Source organism: Pseudorca crassidens, chromosome 9 (assembly GCF_039906515.1).
Source record: "Pseudorca crassidens isolate mPseCra1 chromosome 9, mPseCra1.hap1, whole genome shotgun sequence".
NCBI lineage: Eukaryota > Metazoa > Chordata > Mammalia > Artiodactyla > Delphinidae > Pseudorca > Pseudorca crassidens.
The window spans coordinates 65,412,521-65,435,082 of record NC_090304.1 but is presented as its reverse complement, the minus strand read 5'-3'; the positions used below and the strand labels follow the sequence as shown (position 1 = coordinate 65,435,082).

Below are 22,562 nucleotides of genomic sequence, written 5' to 3'. Positions count from 1 at the left end.
TCCAGACTGGCTGGTCGGGCCCTGTGAGGAAGTCCACCCTTTGCTTATCACCATGTAATAAAGCCCCATTCCTCAGCGGCACCAGCCGGGACTGTCACCTGTCAGCTCAGTTTGCTTCTCCTAATCCTCATTTAGACAGATCTACAATAACTCAGCAAGTGTCTTGTGTACTCAGGTTTCATTATATTATTTCAGTGGGTAAACTCGCTATTCTTTGGGACTGAGAATGCAGGAAAAATAATACGGTTTAATCTATCTAGAATTAAAGTTGGAAGATTCTTCAGAGATTGTTTAGGTTAGTCTTCTCATTTTACAGATGAGGCCCAGAAAGGTGAGCTGACTTTCCTAAAATCACACAGCTTGTTGTGAGCTGAGCTGAGCTGGCACTAGTCAGATGATCTCTTAGCTTCAAGGCGAGCAATTTTCCACTACATTTTAATTGATAATAATTTAGTAACATTTTGTTATTTTCTTTTTAATTTTAGGGAATACAATAACTTTTTTGAAATTTCAATCAGGCACATGGGTTTGGGACATTTGAAACAGGTGTGAGAGAAATTAGGCTGAGAAGGATTTGAGGATGGAAACATGAGGTTGGCATCATGACAGCAAGAGGGGCTAGTGGAGATTCTTTCATTGTTTGGACTTCTCTGCTCATATCCATGGACAGAGAACTCTGTATTAGGAGTCAAGTATAGGCCATAGGTCAACAGAGTGGCCCCTTCTCAGTGCTGCATTATGCATACATGAGTAGGGTCTGAATAGGAGAGGTGTGGGGCATTCTGACATGAACTCTTCTCTCCTGCTTCATGTAAGGCCTATTCTGTCCATAAAATCTTCCTGATCATAGGATGGCAAATATCAATATTAAAAAGATAAGTCCATGTCAAATAAATGTGGAAAATCCTTCCAGATCACTCTGGACAGATGAAATGCATTAAACTTTTCTTGAACACTAGTGATAGGAAGTGATTACTTGTAGAGATAGGCCATCCTGCAATGGAATAACTTAATAGGAAGAACTATGACCTTCCTTAATACAGTCATCTGCTACCAGTAACATTTACCCACTGGTTCCCTCCATGGAATGTAAGACTACCCCTTGGGACTCATAGACTGATCAACTCCGCCTCTGATTCACTAGCCAAGATGATCTCTACTTGGTCCCTTCTCTGGATGCCTTTGTAAACAAATATTTACTATACACTTATTCTATGCCTAGACTGTGCTAAAAGATGAGAATACCAAGTAGATCAGAGTCTGTCCTTGTCAGTTCATAATACAGATATTTAGAAAAATAATCATAGAGCAACACAACAGTGATGAACGTCACAAAATGGAAACACAGAGGAATGAACAAATACATCTAGTGTCTGGTGCATGGTAGCCACTTAGTAAGTATAAAAATAAGTTCCTGTATAAAAAATAAGTTCCGGGCTTCCCTGGTGGCGCAGTGGTTGAGAGTCCGCCTGCCGATGCAGGGGACACAGGTTCGTGCCCCGGTCTGGAAAGATCCCACATGCCGCGGAGAGGCTGGGCCCGTGAGCCATGGCCGCTGAGCCTGCGTGTCCGGAGCCTGTGCTCCGCAACGGGAGAGGCCGCAACAGTGAGAGGCCCGCGAACCGCAAAAAAAAAAAAAAAAAAAAAAAAAAAAAAAGTTCCTGGTGTTACCAGTGAGGTGAGGGTAACTAGAGATGAGTTGGTATTTAAATTAAGCCTTTGAAAGCTAGGCTTCAAGTTAAGAGGTACCAGTTAAGAGGTACAATCTGAACTCAATATTACCTTTTCAGTGCACTGGGATCTTGGATATATAGGGAAGCCAGGTATGGTGACTTGTCGAGGCAGGAGTTGCATCTCCTTTTTCTGGTTTTCCAGTGTTCCCTGTGGGAGAGATGAGTTGTCACCAACAGCAGGCCCTCTCGACTTTCCTTTGCTCAGGACGTCACCATCCCTACCTCCTTAGCACATCTCTCCTCAGTCCATCTCATCCACCACCCAGGGTGCCCATGCTTGTGCGTAAATGAAAAGCAGCACTTTCCCTCCCTTGAGCTGTGCCTTGGGGCCAGGAGCATGATGCGCTGCTGCCAGTGCGCAGCAAGTTGCTGAATGGGCCCCGCTGGTGCCCTGGCTGGCCGCGGCCTTCGTGCTGACACCTGCGCTCACTGCGCCGCGCCTCCTGGTCGCCTAGGGCTGATAAACACCGAGGCCCTGAACATCTTCCAGCTCACCCTGGAGCTGGAGGCGGCCGCCCAGGCGCACTACAAAGCCTGTGATTGGCTGAAGCTGGAGCGGAAGCGGTGGTGCTTGTGCCGCCGGGGGGCGTGGCGGTGATGCTGGTGCTCAGTCTACGTGAGCGCACTTGAGTGCTGGAACCCGTTCCGGTTCTTGCGTTGTAACTGCACCTTGGAGGGCCGCCCCAGGGCCAGCCTCCCCAAGTGAGGCTTCAAGGAGACTGCCTTCCTATACACCGCCTCCCCGGGTGTGCCTGAGGCACATACTGGCCAAGGCATGCAGCGCAGGCCTCAGGGAGAGCTGGCGCGCCGGAGGCCCGGACCTGCAGAAAACCGGGAGGCCTGGCAGTGGGGCCGTTGGAGGGACAACCTCAAATGAAGCAGCAAATTCATCAGAGAGTTCCTGGGCTGGCGGTGGAGCAAGGCTCTGCGAACCCCCGTGGACTTCCACCGCAACCTCCTGGTTGTGAAGGCAAGTGGGGCGGGGCGGCGGCAGGGGAAGAGAAGGTGGAGTGAGGCTCCGGTAGTGCACGGGGCGGGGCCGGGCGCTCGGCGGGAGAGAGGGGCTTCGGTGGCAGAAAGGGGAAGTGGGGAGGGGGAGGGGGGGTCTGGGAGGAGGGGGGAGCCTCTGTCTCTGTGCCAGCTCTGAAGTAGCCCGCAGTACTGATCCATAGGTCGTTATAAAACATTTGCCCCCTCTCCTCTCCACGTTTTCTATAACCATAACCACAGGTTAAAAATAAGATCCTGGGGAGACCACCAGGAGACAAGAAAGACAAATGTAAAACCTTGGTATAGTTAACAACACTGTTATCACATAATTGAAATTTGCTGAGAGAGTAGAACTTAAATTTTCTCACCAAAAAAAAGAAAAAAAGGTAAATATGTGAGGTTGATGGATGTGTTAATTAACTAAATGGGGAAATCCTTTCAGGATATACATGTATATCAAATCATCATGTTATACACTTTAAATAACATAATTTTGTAATTATACGTCAATAAAGTTGGAAGATACTTTTTAATCAGCCTTCAGGATCAAAAGATGTTCATTTGTCATACATGCACACGCATATACATATGTATACATGTACATACACTTATGCATACATGCACATATGTTTATATATACATTTGTATGCATAAGGAGGGCAGGGTGGTGCATAGGAAAAATCAGTTCTTTGGAGTAAGGTAGACATTGGTTTGAACCCTGCCTGGACCACTTACTACCCATTTGACACAAGGTGATCCCTTGACCTTTATAAAGCTTTGTTGCCTCAGTGGTAAGAGAGAATAAATTTTCCTTCCACAGAGCTATGATAAGCATTATCTGAGAGCATATAGGTAAAATCTTTTTTCCCTCCAAGATAGAGGAAGGGCTTGCCTTCATCTCTCAAAAATCTGTTGCCTGGTGAAGTAGAGGGAATGTCCCTTGGCTGTGGACACACCGTGTTAATAAGCTCATCTCCCAGCACAGTGCTGTCAAGGCCCACTTTCTGTGAGAGATTTGCCCAACAGGAAAAGGGCCACCAGTTAATGTTCCAATTTATGACTTCAGAAGACTATTTTGCAAACCATTTCACATTTCCTCGTAAATGTTATTCCAGCGGAGATATTTTCTATGTGATTGGAGTTTGCTCTTTGAGTTCAAGTCTATGTCTTTTTTATCTTTGTATGGCTTTAAGTGCCCTGCACTTGCAAAGTGTTTTCACTCAGCAGGTGTTCTGCATGTGTTTGTGGAGCAGTGAAGGTCAATGTGACAAGAAAAAAGGGCACAGCCATGTGTATTTTGAATTCAGATACATGTTCTGTCACTTGCCAGGGAACTGGGCAATTTAACCTCCCAAGCTTTCCTTTTCTCATCAGTCAAATAAGTAAAGCAGTATAATCCTCTGTATCGGTGTCAGAGGATTAATTAAAATACATTACCAAAGAATTTACAGCAATGTCAGGCATCTCATTTAGAATGAAAGTGTGTGTATATTTACCCTTAGCTCTTTTTGTTTTGTCCACTGGGATGAAAGAAGGCCTTGAGATGTTTTGTTTTTTCTTTTGCATATCTCTGATCTTCAGTCACTCTCTGACCTGGGGAGGTGGACGTAATGAGAAGCGGTTTACTATTTCCTCTGAGGCTATGATTCCTCAACTCCAAAACTGTGATACAAATGCTAACTTCACAGTGTCACCAGGAGAATTAAATGAGATGGCAGCTGTGCAGCGATTTCCTCAAAGCAGAAGCTTAATTAATGGTAGCAATGATTATTAATGCTATCATCAAATGCATCTGTGGCACCAAGTCACCTCTTTCCTGTTACAACAGCAGAATTATTGGTTTGCATGAGAAATATTATTGCCATCTTTTAAAAACTTACCTTCTTTAGGCTGCCAAAAAGCCACCACCACCACAAACCACACACACACACACACACACACACACACACACACACAGAGAATTAATTGATTTTTGTTGACTGGAGCAAGATCCAAATACCTTATATTCTCTTTTCTTGTTAATGTGCCTCCGCTAATGAGTTAAGCTTATCCTTAAGGGCAAAATAAATGAAGAAATTATTTCTAACTCAAGAATCAGAATCTGAGAAGATTTTTAAAGTACCCTGCTGTTTCCTGAATAAATACTCTGGAAAGTGGAGAAAGGACAATCCCCTTGATGAGTGAATCTCTTTCTCTAGGGTTTAAACTTAGCTACAACATTTGGGAATGTCAGCCTCTCCTTCAGTTTCATCATCAAAGGCAATAATATTAATGCTAATTTACATAGTAAATATTAGCAAATATTATTACTTCCATCTTCCTAGCATAAGGCTACCGTGTCTAAATTTCATGTAAGATTACTCACTTTTTTTGTTATTTATTTACGTTGTCTAGGAGGGAAACAGCTATAGCAGTGATCAGTTGTTTTAATAATACAGGTCAAAGTCAAAATTAGTCAACCAATCACATAGTATTCATGATTTTTCCTCTCTTCCCTTTTTCTCCCATCCCTCCTTTCATCCCCCCCTTCCTCTGTTTATTTCTCTCTCTCCAGTCTCCCTTATTTTTCCCTCCCTCCCTCCCTTCCTTTCTTCTCATTTTCTCTCCTGCTCCCTCTCTTTTCCCTCCCTCCCTTCATTTTCTCCTTCTGTCCCATCCATCATCCTTCCTTCCTGCTTTTCTCTATTCCTTTAAACTATGTACTGAACATGACCATGATTCAGCCACTATATAAGGTTATTGGGCTAAAAAGATGAATAGCCACCACATTTTCATATACCTCAAATCTTATATTGAAAATTTGCTCAGTGGCTTGTAGTGTACAAAGAATTTTTGCTCCTTCCTTCTAAGAGTGAAAGAAATCTCTGTATGGTAGACACAATTATCTTGAGACTCAGAAAACTTGAATGATTTGTCTAATAAGAATATGACAAGGCAATTAAGACTTGCATTTTAACAAAAGGGTGAAAAGGTATAAGTAGGGAGATTATATATTTAAAAACACTCCACGAAAGAGTGAAAAAGTGGGAAAAGCAAGAAATCTCTATGATTAAGGCAAGTACTTGCCCCCTAGGAGTTTCCTGTACCTAAATATTTAAAATAGGTAGCTTTTCAAAAAAGAATAATAAATGTGAAATGAAGATGATCCCAGAAATAATAGAATTCTCCTTTTTAGAGGGTATGTGCTGTGGCGGTGGATGACAGATTTACCAGTATATTCTTTCCACTTTTGAGGCTTCACAATCTGTCTCCCTAATGCACTATAATTACCATCTAAAGTGACACACTGCCTGAAGCATCTTGGCATGGAAGTGAAGTTTATTGTGTTCTGGAAATATTTACAGTCATGCAAGTTAGATACTGTCATGATACTAGTCTAAAACATTGTTTAAAATGTTTAAGACATTCTCTCCAGAGCAGAGGATACAGGTGCTTTTGAGAATGCGTGTCTGAAGTAGCAGATACCCTTGGTTGTCTTGGTCCTTCCTCATGGCTGGCAGCATCCTGACTTCCCTCAGATTCAGCCCTGTGCTCATGTGCTTCAGTGGCCTCAGGACTAGGTTATCTCTTCAGTAGTTTTTATTGAAAGTGCTGCTTCAAAAATGGAATTTATAGTGAGGTAGTAAGCTCTCTGCCGTCTGAGAAAAAGAAACATCTGCTAACCGATATTTTTATTCAATCATTCATACAAATATTTACTGAGGGCTTACTATGTGTAGGCATGTACTATGGCCCGAGGATGTAGGAAAAAAGGCAAAAGGCATGTATAGTACAGAAAGAGTATATATGTATATATATAAAATATATTATACCACTACTCTGTTACACAGCATTATATATATATATGTGTGTGTGTGTGTGTGTTTGTGTGTGTGTATGTGTTATAACACTATGTTAAAGCAGAACCTGAGAAGCATGCTTAACCTTGCCTTGGCTTTGGGAACAAGATGATTTTTAAGATGAGAAATGAGAGGCCATTTTGGGATAGCAAATAGATATCATCCTCTCTGGAAACTTTTATCAATTAGTAGTACTGGAAATATGATGTTAAAAAGTGTTAAGGGATTTATAGATTACTCTTCCAAACAAGGTAGAGTAACAAGAACTAGATTTAGCCTCAAATAAAAAACTAAAAAGAAAAAAAGACAAAATATAGGAGACAACAGTTCTGAGGGGGAGGTATCTGGCAATGAAGGGGAGTGAGCCATGAAAGCCAGGGAACAAATGAGATTAGCCCTATCATTGCTCTAGCTTTCTATCTTGAGAGAGTATTCAGGTAATGATACAGGGGAGGGGGAAAGCCAGGCAACAATTTCCCTGATGTGTGAAGGTGGAGCTAGGAGTCTGGGAAAGCAAGGCTGACAAGAATTTGCAGAGCGGACTACTAGAGAGGATTGAGCTGCATGGAACGGAAACTGCAGAGATCTGCAGAAGGATCCACAGGAGGGTTCAGCTGATTACTAATCAGTGCACACAGATGAGAAACTATCCAGGCCAGAGCACTAAGATAATACCTAAAAAGATAATAGGAATTAGTGCCTAAACCTCACATAGGGCTGTGAAGAGTGACATCATCCAGAGTGGAAAAGCCTCATAATTCAAAGGATATTAGTTAAAGAACAATGAATGGTCTTAGCTTGATAACAGTAAAAAATTAGCCCAAGATTAAACACTTCTTGGACTCCATCTAACAAGCCCTAAAAGCAAGATCTGAAAGGATCCAGCTATTTGAAGTGACTTTAACCATGACCCAGAAAAAACTCAAGATTCTGTTTAGGAAGAGAAAAATATCTAGCTCCTGACAAGGTCAAATCCACAATATCTAGCATCCTATAAATAATTATCAGCATGCAAAAAAAAACAGGGAAATAAAACATAATGAGAAGAAATATCAATTGAAACCAACACAGAAGTGGTACGGATAATAGATTAGTAGACAAGGACATTAAAACAGTTAATATAATTTCATTCCACAAGTTCAAGTAGCTAAAAGAAGGATTGAACATCTTAAACATCAAAAGCAAACCTCTACTGCTGAAATCTGCAATGCCTCAGTGTTTGAGATGTAAACACACTGGATGGAGTTAATGGCCAATGGATATTGCATAAGAAAAGATCATTAGTGAATTTTTTTTTTCATTAGTGAATTTGATTACATAGCAATTGAAACTATCCAGATTGAAACACACAGAGGAAAAGGTTGAGAAAAAGAAAATAGAATGGTGCATTAGCTAATGGGGGCAGGGGAGACAGTTGCATAAAATTAGTGTCCCTGGAGGGAAGAAAACATTTGAAGAAATAATGACTATAAATTTTCCAACTTTATAAAAATTGTTACCCACATATCCAAGAAGCTCAACAAACCTCAGGCACAAAAAACATGAGGAAACTTTCACCAGGGAATGTGATAATCAAATTGTTTAAAATGAATGATACAGAGGAAATCTGAGAAGTAGACACTGAACAAAAGATAAATTATATACAAGGAAATAAAGAGAAGGATCCCACTAAATTTCTTGACAGAAAAACAAACAAACAAACAAAAACTCCAGAAGCTTCAAGAAATGTAATTGAATTGTTAAAGTATGGAAAGAAAAGAAAAACTGTGAACCCACAATTTTCTACCCAGTGAAAATATCTTTCAAAAACAAAGACAAAATGAACACATTTTCAGATGAGGAAAAGCAGAAAGATCCTGTTATTAGAAGACCTACACAATAAGGAATCTTAAAGGAGATCCTTCAAGCAGAAGGACAATGATATCAGATAGATAGCTGTATCTATACAAAGGATTGCCAGTCACCAGAAATGACAACTAATAAGTAAATGTAATGGTAATTTACATATTATTTAAGTATATTTAAGAAACCATAAAACGTTTAAAGCAAAAATGATAATATACTGTGGAGCTATAGCATATGCAAAAGTAAAATGTGTGGCAGCAATATAACTGGTTGGGAAGGAAAAATGGAAACATGCTGTTATAAGTTTCTTTTATTATAGGTGAAGTAGTATATCACTTAAGCATAGACTATGAAGTGAAAGATGTATACTATGTACCCTAAAGCAACCACTGAAAGGACTCAACAGAATTATAGCTAATAAGGCAACAAGAAGAAAAACCTGGAATCATAAAAAAATAAAAAATAAAAACCCCAGTTAACCCCAGAGAAGGCAGGAACAAAGGAAAAAGGACAATTGGGGTAAATGAAAAAAACAAACAGCAAGGTGGTAAATTTAAACTCAGCCACATCAATAATCACATGAAACGTAAGTGTGTTAACCCCAAAATTAAAAGTCAGCAATTGACAGACTGGATTTTAAAAACAAAAGAAAACAAGGTTCAGTTATACATTGCCTCAAGCAGCCCACTTTAATTGTAAAGACGAAAAAAGTTTAAAAGTGAAACAGAGGGACAGACATACTAGACCACCACTAATCAGAGAAAGCTAGAGTGACTATATTAATATCAAATAATTCATAGCAAAGAATATTACCAGGGATATAGGGATTCATTTTATAATGTAATGGGAGTCAGTCAATCTAATGGTATATAGCAGTCCCAAATGCTTATGCACTTAATAACAGAACTTCAGAATTCTTGGCAAAAAATAAAACTGATAAAATTGCAAGGAGAAATAAAAAATGCACAGTTAAAATTGGACATTTCCACACTTTCCCATGAATAATTGGTAGAACTACTAGACAAAATCAGTAGGGATATAACAGACTTGAAAAATACTATAAACCAACTTGAACTACTTGACAGTTATAGAACACTCCACCCAACAACAGCAGAATATGTATTATTTTCAAGTAGAGATGAAACATTTACCTAGATAGAATATATTCTGGCTATAAAGCAAGTGCTAATATACTTAAAAGATTTATGTCCTTCAAAATATTTAACCTTGATGGAACTAAATTAGAAATCAATAATAAAAAGATAGCTGGAAAATCCACAGATATTTGAAAACTAAAAAATATACACTTCTAAGTAAGTCAAAGAAAAAAACCTAAAGGGAAATGCCAAAGTGTTTTGAACTGAATGAAAATGAAAACACAACATTTCAAAATTTGGGGATGCCCCAAAGGAGTACTTATGGGAAATGTTATAGTACTGAATGCCCATGGTAGAGTAGAGGAAAAGTCTCAAATCACTGACCTCACCTTCCAACTTAAAGAATTGGAAAAATGATAGAAAATTAAACCCAAAATAAGTAGAAGAAAGAAAGTAATAACTGTCAAAACTAATATCAGTTAAATGGAGAACAGAAAAACAATAGAGAAAATTAATGAAACCGAAAGCTGGTTCTTTAGGATCAGTAAGTCCAGCGTTGTTGTGGTATCCAAACCAGCAAAGACATTAAATGAAAAGAAGAATTCTTTAGGTATTCTTGATGGAGTCTTTATCAAATATGTGACTTGCAAAGTAAGGAGTAATGGACAGTCCACCAGCAGAGGAACAACTCATTAAGCACCATGAAAAACAGTGGTAACATGGTATCACAAAAAGAAAATGACAATTCTCCAGAAACCAAACTTAAAGTCAAGGAAGTTTGTGATCTGAAAGAGAATTAAAAAATAGTTGTCATGAAAAAAAACCTCAACAAGTTATAAGAAAACTCAGAAAGGTAGTTTAATGAGCTCAGCAATGAAATTAGTGAACAAAAGGAATACTTTATGAAAGAGATTGAAACTATAAAAAAACCAAACAGAAAATTTGGAGCTGAAGAACTCAAATCAGGTGAAGAATGCAATAGAAAGCATTGGAAATAGAGCAGACCATATGGAAGAGAGAATTAGCAAACTCAAAATAGAAATCTAGAAATGATTCAGGTAGAAGAGGAGAGAAGATTTTTCAAAATGAAGAAATTCTATGAGAACTATCTGACTCCATCAGGAAAAGCAAAATAAGGATAATGAGTATCCCAGAAGTAAAAGAGAGGGAGAAGGGAGCAGTGATTTTATTTTATTTTATTTATTTATATTATTATTATTATTATTTTTTGAGGTATGCGGGCCTCTCACTGTTGTGGCCTCTCCCGTTGTGGAGCACAGGCTCTGGATGCGCAGGCTCAGCAGCCATGGCTCACGGGCCTAGCTGCTCCGCGGCATGTGGGATCTTCCCGGACTGGGGTACGAACCCATGTCCCCTGCATCGGCAGGTGGACTCTCAACCACTGCGCCACCAGGGAAGCCCAGTGATTTTATTTTAAAAAGTAATAGCTGCGAACTTCCCAAACATGGGGAAAGAACTGGACATACAAGTCCACAAAGCTAAGAGAACACCTAATTGTCTCAATGCAAAAAGACCTTCTCCAAAACACATTATTATGAACTGTCAAAAGTCAATGATAAAGAAAAAATTTTGAAGGTAGCCAGGGGAAAAAATGACAGTAACCTACAAAGGAACCCCCAGCAGACTATGAGCAGATTTCAGGGGAGAGTGGAATGACATACTCAAAATATTGAAAGATAAAAACTGTCAGCCAAGAATACTCTATCCAGAAAAATTATAGATATGAAGTATAAATAAAGGCTTACTCAGACAAACAGAAGATGAAGGAATTCATCACAACTAGACCTGCCTTACAAGAAATGTTGAAGAGAGCTCTTCTACCTGAAAAGAAAAGGTAAAAGTACAGAAAACTTTGAGTAAGGTGGTAAATAGACTCAGAAAGTTTCAACTCTCAGAATAGGTTGTTAAATACCTAATTATAGCATAAAAGTTATGAAGGGGAAAAAAACAAGCAAAAATAACCATAGCTACTTCAATATGATAATGAACTCACAACATAAAAACGGATAAGTTGAGACAACAAAAGTATAAAAGGGGAGGAGGAAAAGGACGAACCCATATAGGCAAATAAAGATAAGATGCTATCAGCAGAAAAAAAGACTGTATTATGTGTGAGATGCTTTATACAAACCTAAAGGTAACATACATAAACCACAAAATGTAAATGTAGAGCAGAGACATGAAACATTAAAAAGAGAGAAAACTTAGAAGAACATCATAGAAAATCACAAAACTGAAACGATAGAAACACAAAGAAAAAGAAACAATGGAGATAGAGCAATCGAAAAACAGAAGATAAAATAGCAGTACTGAGTACTTATCTGCCAATAACAACCCTAAGCAAATGGATTGATTTCATCAATCAAGAGACACAGAATGGCTGGATGGATTAAAAAACAATACCCACCTATATGCAGCCTTCAGGAGACTCATCTAGCCCTAAACACAAACGTAGCCTCAAAGTGAAGGGATGGAAAATGATACTCCAAGAAAATGGCAGGCAAAAGAAAGCAGGGGTAGCCCTACACATATCAGACAAAATAGACTTAAAGCCAAAAAAGGTAACAAGATAAAGGTGGACTTCATATAATGATAAAGGAGACAATTCACCAAGAAGATGTAATACTTAGATATGTACCTAACATAGGAGTACCAAAATACATCAAGTAATTATTAACAGACCCAAGGGAGAAATTGACAGCAACACAATAATAGGGAACTTTAACACCCCACTTACATCAATGGGTAGATCATCAAGACAGAAAGTCAACAAGAAATATTGACTTAAATGAAACATATCAGATGTAGCTAATTGATATATAGAGAATATTCCATTCAAATTCAGCAAAATACACATTCTTCTCAAGTGTACATGGAACATTCTCAAGGATAAACCATATTTTGGGACACAAAACAAGTCTCAATAAATTTAAAATTGAAATCATATCAAGCATCTTCTTTGACCACAGTGGTATGAAACTAGAAATCAACTACAAGAAGAAAGCTGGAAAAATCACAAATATATGGAGACAAAACAATATGCTATTGAACAACTATTAGGTCAATGAAGAAATCAAAAGAGAATTTAAAAATACCTGAAGACAAAGAAAAATGAAAATACAATGTTGCAGAATCTCTGGGATGCATCAAAAGCAGTACTAAGAAGGAAGTTTATAGTAGTACAGGTCTACCTCAAGAAACAAGAAAAATCTCAAGCAATCTAACCTTACACTGAAAGGAATTAGAACAAGAAAAGCCCAAAGTCAGTAGAAGGAAAAAATAAAAATCAGAGTGGAAATAGAGACTAAAAGATAATAGAAAAGATCAGTGAAAGTAAGAGCTGCTTCTTTGAAAAGATAAAATTGACAAACCTTTCACTAGAGTCAATAAGAAAAAAGAGAGAAGGCTCTGATAAATCAGAAATGAAAGAAGAGGTATTGGGAGTCCTAGATAGAGCAGTTAGGCAAGAACAAGAAATAAAAGGTATCCAAATTGGAAAGGAAGAAGGAAAACTCTCGCTATTTGCAGATGATGTGATTTTGTATATAGAGAACCCTAAAAACTCTACCAAAAACTATGAGAAATAATAAATGAATACAGTAAAGATGCAGGGTACAAAATCAGTATACAAAAATCGGTTCCATTTCTATGAACTAACAATGAACTATCAGAGAAATTTGAAAAATTATCCCATTTACTGTTGCAGCAAAAAGAATAAAATACCTAGGAATAAATTTAAGGATGTGAAAGACCTGTACACTCAAAACTATAAGATATTCTTTAAAAAAATTGAAGAATAAACAAAGAAATGGAAAAATATTCTGTGTTCATGGATTGGAAGAATTAGCGTTGCAAAAAAGTCCATGTTACCTAAAGCAATCTACAGATTTAATGCAGTCCCTATCAAAATCCCAATGACATTTTTCACAGAAAAAAAAAAAAATCCTAAAATTTGTATGGAACAACAAAAGACTATGAATAGCCAAAGCAATCCTGAGAAAAAAGAACAAAGCTGGAGGCATCACACTTCCTGACTTCAAATTAAAGTACAAAGCTATAGCAATCAAAACAGCATAGTATTGGCAGAAAAAACTGACATGCAGATCAATGGAACAGAATCAAAGAGCCCAGAAATAAACCCACACATATACAGACAGTTTATGACAAAGGAGCAAAGAAATACAATGGAGAAAAGACATTCTCTTTAATAAATGATGTTGGGAAAACTGGACAGCCACATGCAAAGGAATGAAACTAGACCACTATCTTACACAGAAACAAAAATTAACTCAAAATGGATTAAAGACTTTAATGTAAGACCTGAAGCCATAAAACTCCTAGAAGAAAACATAGGCAGTATGCTGTTTGACTTTGGTCTTACCAGTATTTTTTTGAATCTGTCTCCTCAGGCAAGGGAAACAAAAGCAAAAATAAACAAATGGGACTACCTCAAACTCAAAAGCTTCTGCGCAGCAAAGGAAACCATCAACAAAACTAAAAGACAACTTACTGAATGTTAGAAAATATTTGCAAATCATATATCCAATAGGGGATTAATATCCAAAATACATGAAAAACTTACACAACTCAACAACACCAAAAAAAAAAAAACCACGATTAAAAAATGGTTAAAGGATCTTAATAGACATTTTTCCAAAGAATACATACATATGGCCAACAGGCACATGAATAAATGCTCAACACTAATTTATTAAGGAAATGCAAATCAAAACCATGAGATATCACCTCACACTCATTAGAATGGCTGTTATCAAAAAGACAAGAAATAACAAGTGGTGGAAAGGGTTTGGTGAAAGGGAACCCTCATACACTGATGGTGGGAATGTAAATTGGTGCTGCCACTGTGGAAAACAGTATGAAAATTCCTCAATTAAGAATAGAACTACCATATGATCCAGCTGTTCCACTTCTGGGTATTTATCCAGAGAATACGAAAACACTAATTCATAGAGATATATGCACCTCTGTATTCATGGCAGCATTATTTACAATAGCCAAGATATGGAAAGAATCAAAGTATCCATTAATATATACATACAATGGAAAAATATTCTGCCATAAAAAGATGAAATCTTGCCATTTGTGGTAACATGCATGGACCTTGAGGTTGTTAAGTGAAATAAGTCAGATGGAGAAAGACAAATGCCATATGATTTCACTCATATGTGGAATATGATTAAATAGTTTTCATTAGTTTTAATTGTGAGAATTTTGATGCATTCCAATTTTTTCCAAGATGGCAACCCATATGTGATGCATTTTCTAATAAAATGAGCATTTCAAAATGCTCTAGTCTTCTTAACATTTAAGATAAGAAGGAGCGTACCATGTTAATTACAGCATTGTTGTTCCTAAATAAGAGGTCAGTAAGGTGAGATACTCGTTATCTGCCTACACATGGTCAATTTCAGACTTCCCAAATATTCTTCTCAGTTGTGAATCAACATAGGTTTATGGTTTAGCATTTAAAAAACAAACTACAAATTTTTGTTTGAATCTGGAGGATTATTTATCCTGAAAATTGTTGTGTGACAGGCACAGTGCTAGACACTGAAGGCATAAATATGAGAATATAAAAGTCCATACTATTTGGGAAGAAAAGAGACTATGATTAATTAAGAGTAAGTATGTGTGCCTAGTTTTCTCTTTAGTAACCACAAAACTCAGTGTGCTCTGCTGAACATCCATTTAATGGAATTAGAAATTCTGTTTGAAGCCAGAAATTTCCATACAGTTGCCAATATAGTCACTGAGGGTGTGTTCACCCATGTTAAGAGAAAGTAGAATGTGGCCTGAGATTGAATTTTGCATTCTTGATGACATTGTCTTAAGTACAAAACCCGACTGTGAGGTCAAGATTAGAAAGATTAGGGGCACAGAACAATTTTTCTTACAAGAGCAAGCTCTAGGCTTGTAGGTCTGCTTGATAACAGGGCTTTGATCTTTCTCATTTTGTTAATCTGTAAATTCAATCATACTTGCAGTTGAGCACACAGATCTCATTCCCTCTCATGAGCAAGGCATCCCTCTGAGCTGCTATATGGCCTGGCAGAAACTCCCCCTGAGAGAATTCACGTTAAATCTCATGACTCAGAATTACGGTTACAAAATACATTTTGGTCTTAAAAGGAGAGAGGAACAACGTGATAACTATTGTAAATATTGTGTACAATTATTAAGATAGACTGCTAGAATCAGTAAATCAGACATCATTTTCTAACACAGCATGTTTATATATTTACAAGTGCATAAATATATTAGAATTTGCACCAGAACACAAGTGTTAGCATACTTAACCCACTATGTTAGATTTATAAAGGCTTCTAGAATTATAGTAGAACAGAAACATAGCATTCAAAATGGGAAATAGAAACATATCATTGAATTGGCTTTCTAATCAGTTGCTAAGGTAATGGAATTATTCAATGAACAACATTGGGACAACTGATGAACTTAAAATCATGACTTCAGTCCTTATACAAAAATCTGTTTTCTATGAATAAAAAATTTAAATGTTGGAAATTTGAAAAGTAGTTTTGTCAAAAAAAATGCCTGTAAGACAGCTTTTGAATAATCATGGAGTAGGGAAAAAGGTTACAAAAACTGAAAACTGAAATGGAAATTATTCCAAATATTGTCTATGTAAAAATTTTAAACCTCTGGGGGGAAGAAACTGTCCAAAAGAAAGTCAAATGAAACAACAAAATGTACAAAGACAAATTAAACCTCTGTATGAAAAAGTTAATAATATTTGCAACATATGTTAATAGAACTAATCGCCTGATTCTACTTTAAAATCTTACAAATCAATAAGAAAAACACAAACCAATTTAAAAGAAATAGAAAGGAGACAATGGTTAAGAAGAGGAAGTTTATCTACTTATTTATTATTTTTTTTAACATCTCTATTGGAGTATAATTGCTTTACAATGTTGTGTTAGTTTCTGCTGTATAACAAAGTGAATCAACTATATGTATACATATATCCCCATATCCCCTCCCTCTTGCGTCTCCCTCCCACCCTCCCTATCCCACCCCTCTACATGGTCACAAAGCAGCGAGCTGATCTCCCTGTGCTATGCAGCTGCTTCCCACTAGCTATCTCTTTTATATTTGGTAGTGTATATATGTCCATGCCACTTTCTCACTTCATCCCAGCTTACCCTTCCTCCTCCACGTGTCCTCAAGTCCATTCTCTACATCTGCGTCTTTATTCCTGTCCTGCCCCTACGTTCAGCAGAACCAATTTTTTGTTTTAGATTCCATATACATGTGTTAGCATATGGTATTTGTTATTCTTTTTCTGACTTACTTCACTCTGTATGACAGTCTTTAGGTCCATCCACCTCACTACAAATAATTCAGTTTCATTTCTTTTTATGGCTGAGTACTATTCCATTGGATATATGTGCCACATATTCTTTATCCATTCATCTGTTGATGGAAACTTAGGTTGCTTCCATGTCCTGGCTATTGTAACTAGTGTGGCAATGAAATTGTGGTACATGACTTTTTTTTTTTTTTTTTTGTGCTATGCGGGCCTCTCACTGTTGTGGCCTCTCCCATTGTGGAGCACAGGCTCCAGACGCGCAGGCTCAGTGGCCATGGCTCATGGGCCTAGCTGCTCTGCGGCATGTGGGATCTTCCCGGACCACGGCACGCACCCGTGTCCCCTGCATCAGCAGGTGGACTCTCAACCACTGCGCCACCAGGGAAGCTCCATGCCTCATTTTAAATTATGGTTTTCTCAGGGTATACGCCCAATTGTGGGATTGCTGGGTCGTATGGTAGTTCTATTTTTAGTTTTTTAAGGAACCTCCATGCTGTTCTCCATAGTGGCTGTATCAGTTTACATTCCCACCAACAGTGCAAGAGGGTTCCCTTTTCTCCACACCCTTTCCAGCATTTATTGTTTGTAGATTTTTTGATGATGGCCATTCTGACCGGTATGAGGTGATACCTCTTTGTAGTTTTGATTTGCATTTCTCTAATGATTACTGATGTTAAGCATCCATTCATGTGTTTGTGGTCAATCTGTATATCTTCTTTGGAGGAATGGTTATTTAGACCTTCTGCCCATTTTTGGATTGGGTTGTTTGTTTTTTTGATATTGAGCTGCGTGAGTTGTTTGTATATTTTGGAGATTAATCCTTTGTCAGTTGCTTCGTTTGCAAATATTTTCTTCCATTCTGAGGGTTGTTTTCTCGTCTTGTTTATGGTTTCCTTTGCTGTGCAAAAGCTTTTAAGTTTCATTAGGTCCCATTTCTTTATTTTTGTTTTTATTTCCATTTCTCTAGGAGGTAGGTCAAAAAGGATCTTGCTGTGATTTATGTCACAGAGTGTTCTGCCTATGTTTTCCTCTAAGAGTTTTATAGTGTCTGGCCTTATAGTTAGATCTTCAATCCATTTTGAGTTTATTTTTGTATATGGTGTTATGGAGTGTTCTAATTTCAGTCTTTTACATGTAGCTGTCCAGTTTTCCTAGCACCACTTATTGAAGAAGCCTGTCTTTTCTCCATTTTATATTGTTGCCTCATTTATCAAAGATAAGGTGACTATATGTGCATGGGTTTATCTCTGGGCTTTCTATCCTGTACCATTGATCTATCCTTCTGTTTTTTGCCAGTGCCATACTGTCTTGATTACTGTAGCTTTGTAGTATAGTCTGAAGTACAGGAGCCTGATTCCTCCAGCTCCGTTTTTCTTTCTAAAGATTGCTTCAGCTATTCGGGGTGTTTTGTGTTTCCATACAAACTGTGAAATTTTTTGTTCTAGTTCTGTGAAAAACGCCATTGGTAGTTTGATACGGATTGCATTGAATCTGTAGATCCTTTGGGTAGTAAAGTCATTTTCACAATGTTGATTCTTCCAAACCAAAACATGGTATATCTCTCCATCTGTTTATATCGTCTTTAATTTCTTTCATCAGTGTCTTATAGTTTTCTGCACACAGGTCTTTTGTCTCCTTAGGTAGGTTTTTTCTTAGGTATTTTATTCTTTTTGTTGTAATGGTAAATGGGTGTGTTTCCTTAATTTCTCTTTCAGATTTTCCATCATTAGTGTGTAGGAATGCAAGAGATTTCTGTGCATTAATTTTGTATCCTGGTACTTCACCAAATTCATTGATTATGTCTAGTACTTTTCTGATAGCATCTTTAGTATTCTGTATGTATAGTATCGTATCATCTGCAAATAGTGACAGCTTTACTTCTTCTTTTCTGATTTGGATTCCTCTTATTTCTTTTTCTCCTCTGATTGCTGTGGCTAAAACTTCCAAAGCTATGTTGAATAATAGTGGTACGAGTGGGCAACCTTGTCTTTTTCTTGATCTTAGGGAAATGGTTTCAGTTTTTAGCCATTGAGAATGATGTTGGCTGCAGGTTTGTCATATATTGCCTTTATTATGTTGAGGAAAGTTCCCTCTATGCCTACTTCTGGAGTTTTTATCATAAATGGATGTTGAATTTTGTCAAAAGCTTTTTCTCCATCTATTGAGATGATCATATGGTGTTTATCCTTCAATTTGTTAATATGGTGTATCACATTGATTGATTTGCATATATTGAAGAATCTTGCATTCCTGGGGCAAACCCCAATTGATTATGGTGTATGATCCTTTTAATGTGCTGTTGCATTCTGTTTGCTAGTATTTTGTTGAGGATTTTTGCATCTGTTCATCAGTGATATTGGCCTGTCGTTTTCTTTCTTTGTGATATCCTTGTCTGATTTTGGTATCAGGGTGATGGTGGCCTCGTAGAATGAGTTTGGGAATGTTCCTCCCTCTGCTATATTTTGGAAGAGCTTGAGAAGGATAGGTGTTAGCTCTTCTCTAAATGTTTGATAGGATTCACCTGTGAAGCCGTCTGGTCCTGGGCTTTTCTTTGTTGGAAGATTTTTAATCACAGTTTCAATTTCAGTGCTTGTGATTGGTCTGTTCATATTTTGTATTTCTTCCTCGTTCAGTCTTGGAATGTTGTGCTTTCTAAGAATTTGTCCATTACTTCCAGGTTGTCCATTTTTTTGGCATGTAGTTGGCTGTAGTAATCTCTCATGATCCTTTGTATTTCTGCAGTGTCAGTTGTTACTTCTCCTTTTTCATTTTTATTTCTGTTGATTTGAGTCTTCTCCCTTTTTTTCCTGCTGTGTCTGGGTAATGGTTTCTCAATTTTCTTTATCTTCTCAAAGAACCAGCTTTTAGTGTTGTTGATCTTTGCTGTTTCCTTCATTTCCTTTTCATTTATTTCTGATCTGATCTTTATGATTTCTTTCCTTCTGCTAACTTTGGGGTTTTTTTGTTCTTCTTTCTCTAAATGCTTTATGTGTAAGGTTAGGTTTTTTATTTGAGATGTTTCCTGTTTCTTGAGGTAGGATTATATTGCTATAGTCTCCCCTCTTAGAACTGCTTTTGCTGCATCCCACAGGTTTTGGGTCATCATGTTTTCATTGTCATTTGTTTCTAGGTATTTTTGGATTTCTTCTTTGATTTCTTCAGTGATCTCTTGGTTATTTAGTAGCATATTGTTTAGCCTCCATGTGTTTGTATTTTTTCAATTTTTTTCCTGTAATTGATATCTAGTCTCATAACATCGTGGTTGGAAAGATACTTGATATTATTTCAACTTTCTTGAATTTACCAAGGCTTGAATTGTGACCCAAGATATGATCTATCCTGGAGAATGTTCCATGAGCACTTGAGAAGAAAGTGCATTCTGTTGTTTTTGGATGGAATGTCCTATAAATGTCAGTTAAGTCCATGTGGTCTAATGTGTCATTTAAAGCTTGTGTTTCCTTATTTATTTTCATTTTGGATGATCTGTCCATTGGTGAAAGTGGGGTGTTAGAGTCCCCTACTATGATTGTGTTACTGTCGATTTCCCCTTTTATGGCTGTTAGCATTTGCCTTATGTATTGAGGTGCTCCTATGTTGGGTGCATAAATATTTACAATTGTTATATCTTCTTCTTGGATCGATCCCTTGATCATTATGTAGTGTCCTTCTGTGTCTCTTGTAACAGTCTTTCTTTTAAAGTCTACTTTGTCTGATATGAGAATTGCTACTCCAGCTTTCTTTTGATTTCCATTTGCATGGAATATCTTTTCCCATCCCCTCAGTTTCAGTCTGGTGTTTCCCAAGGTCTGTAGTGGGTCTCTTGTAGACAGCATATATATGGATCTTGCTTTTGTATCCATTCAGCCAGTCTGTCTTTTGGTTGGAACATTTAATCCATTTACATTTAAGGTAATTATCAATATGTGTGTTCCTATTACCATTTTTTTATTGTTTTGGGTTTGTTATTGTAGGTCTTTTCCTTCTCTTGTGTTTCCTGCGTAGAGATGTTCCTTTAGCATTTGTTGTAAAGCTGGTTTTGTGGTGCTGAATTCTCTTAGCTTTTGCTTGTCTGGAAAGATTTTAATTTCTCCATCAAATCTGAATGAGATCCTTGCTGGGTAGAGTAATATTGGTTGTAGGTTTTTCCTTTCATCACTTTAAATATGTCTTGCCACTCCCTTCTGGCTTGCAAAGTTGCTGCTGAAAGATCAGTTGTTAACCTTATGGGGGTTCCCTTGTATGTTGTTTGTTGCTTTTCCCTTGTTGCTTTTAGTATGTTTTCTTTGTATTTAATATTTGGTACTTTGATTAATACGTGTCTTGGTGTGTTTCTCCTTGGATTTATCCTGTATGGGGCTCTCTGCGCTTCCTGGACTTGATTGACTATTTCCTTTCCCATGTTAGGGAAGTTTTCAACTATAATCTCTTCAGATATTTTTCACTCCCTTTCTTTTTCTCTTCTTCTGGGACCCCTATAATTTGAATGTTGGTACGTTTATGTCCCAGAGGTCTCTGAGACTATCCTTAATTCTTTTCATTCTTTTTTCTTTATTCTGCTCTATAGTAGTTATTTCCACTATTTTATCTTCCAGGTCACTTATCTGTTCTTCTGCCTCAGTTATTCTGCTATTGATTCCTTCTAGAGAATTTTAAATTTTATTTATTGTGTTGTTCATCATTGTTTGTTTGCTCTTTAGTTCTTCTATGTCCTTGTTAAACATTGCTTGTATTTTCTCCATTCTATTTCCAGGATTTTGGATCATCTTTACTATTATTACTCTGAATTCTTTTTCAGGTAGACTGCCTATTTCCCCCTCATTTGTTTGATCTCGTGGGTTTTTACCTTGCTCCTACATCTACTTCATGTTTCTCTGTTTTCTCATTTTTTTAACTTACTGTGTTTGGTGTGTCCTTTTCACAGGCCCCAGGTTCGTAGTTCCCGTTGTTTTTGATGTCTGCCCCCAGTGGGCGAGGTTGGTTCAGTGGCTTGTGTAGGCTTCCTGGTGGAGGGAACTGGTGCCTGTGTTCTAGTGCATGGGGCTGGATCTTTTCTTTCTTGTGGGCAGGGTCGTGTCTGGTGTTGTCTTTTGGGGTTTCTTTGAACTTAGTATGATTTTAAGCAGCCTGTCTGCTAAGGGGTGGGGTTGTTTTCCTGTCTAGCTAGTTGTTCGGCATGGAGTGTCCAGCACTGGAGTTTGCTGGCCGGTGGATGCAGCTGAGTCTTAGCAGTGAGATGGAGATCTCTGGGAGAGCTCTCGCTGATTGGTATTATGTGGGACTGGGAGGTCTCTGGTGGTCCAGTGTTTTGAACTCAGTTCTCCCACCTCAGAGGCTCGATCCTGACACCAGGCTGGAGCACCAAGACCCTGTCAGCCACGCGGCTGCCAAATCAACTACCCCTGAGAATGGATGGTGCTGGAGCATGGGACCCACACCTGCCATTCCTGGCAATCAGAGAGCATGAGAGGAATGGGCAGTTTAGACAGAAAGAAATGTAAGTAACTTATAAACAAATGAAAATGTTCTGTTTTATTCATACCAAGAAATGCAAATTAAAATATTAAGATTCTGTGGTTCACATATCAAATCAGACAGATATGAAAATTTGATAATATATAGTGTTGGAAAGAGTGTGGGGAAATAAGCACTGTTTGTGGGTGTGTGAATTGAGAAACTCTTTGGAAAA

General features: G+C 37.8%; 1 pseudogene; it reads left to right on the top strand.

Annotated features, from left to right (window-relative positions):
* Positions 1-2,106: 2,106 nt before the first annotated feature.
* On the top strand, positions 2,107-2,701 carry LOC137231146 (protein Wnt-9a pseudogene; annotated as a pseudogene).
* Positions 2,702-22,562: the final 19,861 nt, after the last annotated feature.